Source organism: Peromyscus leucopus, chromosome 5 (assembly GCF_004664715.2).
Source record: "Peromyscus leucopus breed LL Stock chromosome 5, UCI_PerLeu_2.1, whole genome shotgun sequence".
NCBI classification, from domain to species: domain Eukaryota; kingdom Metazoa; phylum Chordata; class Mammalia; order Rodentia; family Cricetidae; genus Peromyscus; species Peromyscus leucopus.
In genome coordinates this window covers 110405125-110409663 of record NC_051067.1, presented here as the reverse complement: position 1 = coordinate 110409663, position 4539 = coordinate 110405125, and the positions used below count along the sequence as shown (strand labels likewise).

The 4539-nt window shown below is 45.5% G+C and overlaps 1 long non-coding RNA gene across 1 annotated transcript; it reads left to right on the top strand.

The window, feature by feature from the left end:
• The first annotated feature begins 2408 nt into the window (after positions 1–2408).
• Positions 2409–4176, top strand: LOC119088080. The gene is made up of 2 exons (XR_005091667.1): positions 2409–3283; positions 3480–4176. It is a non-coding gene; the product is annotated as an uncharacterized LOC119088080 (long non-coding RNA).
• Positions 4177–4539: the final 363 nt, after the last annotated feature.

The following is a 4539-nucleotide window of genomic DNA, read 5'->3' as shown; positions in this document are numbered from 1 at the left end:
TTGTAAACATTATCTAAAATCTACCTCTCCTAAAGGCATGGTTTAAGTTGAACAGAAATGCCTATTTTATTAAGCAAGGAAATTGCTCCAGGAATTTAGGATAAAATATTTTCCTTGTAATTTTAACTCACTTAAAACCATGTAATTTTGTTGATTTATTTCTTTAGTTCATTCTTTAAACTCAAGAATGGACAGCAAAGCATATAGCATTTATAGACTTCATTTGGAAAATGGCCATTTTTTTTTTTTTTTTACCTTAAAAGTGATTGGAAATGTGAATCTGGGATCCTGTTAAGATCATAGCTAACAAAAGGCACAGAATAAAAAGGGATTGGTCACCAACACGCCAGTGTAGATGATTGAATGGATTAATGAATAGATAGAAAAACAGATAGATGGATAATGCAGATGAATGAATTAAGAGAGACACAAATGGATAGACAAGTAGATGACAGATAATAGAAAGAAATTCATAGATCAATACATGGTTAGAAAATGGATAGTGAGATGCACATGGATGAATAGATGACCGGGAAGCAGAATAAATAGTTGATATCTAAATGAATATAGCTAGATGAATGGATAGAAAGATGCTAGAGGTTGATGAATGTAAGGGTAAATCCGGAATGAAATTGTAGATAGATGCAAAGTTACCACAATATCATGATTGTGTCTGACTGTAGTGGAATATCAATGAAGATAAAGACATCTCTCTTTGTGAAGGGTTTTAAAACAGTTTAACTGTTTGGGTGGCGTATGGACCAGAGTAGGAAATGAGCCACTAAGAGCTCTGAACTTTCACAATAAAGGGCCCAAAAATATGAAAAAACACACACATGGGTGTGCCATGATTAGATCACTCCTGAATCCCCCAGGATGCACCATTCAGGCCCGCTTGGCCTCTTCAGTATCTGCTTGAACAATGCCCTGGTGCGAAGATAGAGAATGATGCTGACTTCCCTGGCAGCCATGGTGCATTCTTGATAACAGACAAAAGACATTCCTTTTGGCCCCTTCTTTAATTCTAATATTCTTATGTACTTGTACTGGTAGACCTACTTAGGAGGGTCTGGTGTTGTAATTAATCCATGTCACAGGAAGATGTAGTATCGGTGGGATTTATGAGTGGGTTGGAGCTGCCATGATGTGTAGGGGAACCTCAGACTGTGTGATATAAATGCCTCTGCTAATTGGATTGCCAGAGCTAATCAGAAGACAGAAAGGGAATTAAAAAAAAAAAAAAAGCCGTGTTTGCCGCCGCTGCCGCTGCTGAGGTGCTGCTGGCGGCTGATAAAGTGGACAGCGCCTTTCAGGACAAGGGGTGCTGGAATTGAATCCTCATGTAGAGGTCTTACTCCTGACAGCGAGACGATCTCAAGTGACACATCGCCTTTGTCACCAGCCCAGGAGGAGATAGGGCCAGGGGAGAAAGGGCAGACTGATTTCAAAGATTTTTTTTTTTTTTATTGCCAAACTGCAAATTCACAGTGAGTAAGAGAGTTAGAAGGAGCAGAGGCCACTGTGGGAAGGTGCCCACCCGCTAATTGCTGAGAGAGTCGCGTGGTTTCTCTAAATTGAAGGTCTATTTCCAGAATCACGTGAGTGCCAGACACCCATTTGGGACATGACTTTGGGAGTCTGAGCCCATGTCTCCATGGCTAAGAAGTACATGCAGGATGGAGCCATCCCAGCTCGTCATTGAGCCATCATGCTCTGTGCCAGCTTTGCTGAGGTTGAGGAGGGGGGGGGGCACACACACACACACTTTACTGGACAGGCGCAATTTGGAGAGCAGAAGGGCTCAATCTGTTAGGAAGGGAAGGAGACAGACTGGGTGTGAAGCCTCTCACTTTGGGGAAAACCATCAGAGCCGAGAGGGAACTCATGGTCTATCCTTGGTCTTTCCGTGTTTTACATGGGAGTCAAGATAAAGCGCACATATGTTTACTGTGATAGCTGCCCCCACACCAGTGGTTCATTGCAGCAGAAGGAAGCCAAGGTATCTAAGGAGAGACGGAGCAGCCCCCTCCACCCTGTTCTCCTAAGCCTTCATCATTCTCTGCAGAGGAGAACAGGTCTTTAATATTTGGTTTTACCAAGCTGAGTTTCCTGAGGTTCTCATTAAATCCTACACCCCCCTCCCCATTCTTTCCCCTCATGTTATTATCTCTCCTTTGCCTGTATTTCTTCTGGAGCCCTCACTATATGCCCCAAAGCTCTGCCCAAGAGGCAAATCCTTAGCCTCGATGAGTGGGCAGCAAGCCCCTCTTGCACACAACAAAGAGTCTATTTTTTCCCCCTGCTCTATCTTTTGGGCGACACGATAAAAAATAACCCTGTATTTATGCAAATTGCAAAGTAGCGTGTGATAATGAAAACAAAACAGTGCTGGCCCGCAGCCAAGACATGGCGTTGACGGGGGCTCCCGACCATGTGGCTCCTGATTCTTCAGGGAAAGCAGCTGTAGAGAAATGAGACTACACAGCACCATCCTCACACGCGCACACCCTCATCGGCACGCATTCCGGTACCGTCACCTCGGAGCTGGCCAAACTTGGGGATCCAAAAGCGGTCCTGCTTCCTAGCGCCGCCGCCGTGGAGCTCTGCAGCGTCGTCCCCCACGAACCTCCCTGCCCCCTGCTCCTGATTCTCTTTCAGGAATTTACAAACATTTTTCCCTAGATCAATATCCGTATTGATTATTCATTGTGAGCGAGTCGTGTGTCTTTGGTGATCCAGCTTGCAGAGGGTAGCAGCTAAAGGCTGCTGCAGGGGAAAAAAATAACAGGAGGTAAGAGGGACCCCAGCTCTGGCTGTGGTCTGCGGCTGTCACATCTCAGAAGGGAAGAAGAGGAGAATGCTCCAGGATGAAAGGATGGAGAAGGGAGGAAGAGAAAGAGGGAGCAACAGCCAAGAGAGAATGGTGTGAGGATTGGACATCTGGTCCTAGGGATCTCAATGGCTTGGAAGAAAGCCCCATCATCTTGGGTCTGCTGCTAGGTGCTAAATGCCGTGGGGTTCTTCCGCTCTGAGAGTGAAAAGTGACTCACGGTTTTGGTGTCTTCCTACGTAAGAGCTTTTGGTGGGGGGATTCCTTGGCTTGCTGACAGACAAGGAAGGACGCAGCCAGCAGTGAGGTAAAAAAAAAAACAACAAACAAACCAGGATTCCTTTCCAACCGCCTCGCCGAGGATGTGCACCCGTTCGTTTTGATTTGAACAGCTTGCTGCTCTAAATGGCATGCGGAAGGAGGATAATTAAAAAGGCCAGCATCACTTACTAAGTGAGTAAACACAAAGCCGTTCCAAACGTGCTCTCCAGCTAATGAGAAGCTGTGATTTCTTATACTTCAAGGCAAAACAAGACAGGGATGGGGGCTCAGCTGAGTGTATGTCTGCATGTGGATGTGGATATGGGGGTGGGCGGTGGTCCTTGGTGATGGAGATAAATCGACTAATTGTTGGCGATGTTTAAAAAAGGGATTACTGGAAAAGACGGTGAGATGATGACAGGAAGACATCTTGGATCAGAGCCAAAAAAATAATAATCAAGGCAAATCGAGTCTGCAGTTCGGAGAAAACACCCATGGCTTGGGAAGCTCCGATGTGAACATGGGAACCGCTGGAGTTCCTCAGCTGAGTCTGGGAATATTATTGTGGGCACAAGAGGACAAGATTCAGGAAAGAGCCATGGCATGCCAGCTTACACAGCTATGCCATATGCTGGGAAAAACAACAACAACAACAACAAACCCAAAACAAATCCACACCAGACCCAAGCACTGAAAGCCAACATATCCATTCCTTTGCATTGGAGTCTTTCTGCGGGCTCAAAATCGCTCCATCTGTTTAAAGCAACTCCAATCCATGCCTTCTGCTAGTAGCTGCTCCTCCTCCTGTCTGTCTCCAGGAGCTGCCTCGCCATTACAGAGTGATCCTGGGAAGAGCAGTTTGGGGAGATTCAGTTTTGCATTGACGAGGCTTCTGGCAAACGTGCCAGGTGGTCATCTTTGCCATTTGGACCAACATATGGCAGCTGGTTTGGGGATTCCTCTGTTGTCACCCAGCTGTGGCTTGGTGAGTCCCAAACCAACCATGAACGCTTTTTATACAGTGTTTCAAACACACATGGACAGAGTGGGGACACCAAGGAATAAAAACAGTTGTATTTTCTTTTCTCTGGGTGTTCAGTTAATAGAGATATACAGTTCTCTTTTCCACGAGTGGAAAAGTGGACTTTCAAAAACATCCTGGATACGGTAGTTTAGATAAGATTTCCTACAAATGGGGTTTCTTAACTTTTACATTGCTTCTTTCTTTTGGGCTCCCCAATATATCTCAAGTTTCCCTGAGCAGTAGAAGGAACATCTCACACATACATTAGAGACCCAAAGAATATGGACTAAATCCAGCTTTGGATGGTTAGGGTACCTCTCTGCATGCCATCCGTGTTCATAGAGCCCTGTGCCTGTGCTGTTTGTGGGTACATGTGTCAGCATCATGTGCAGTGCGTGCTTGCATGCATGTGGCTCAGTGTCTG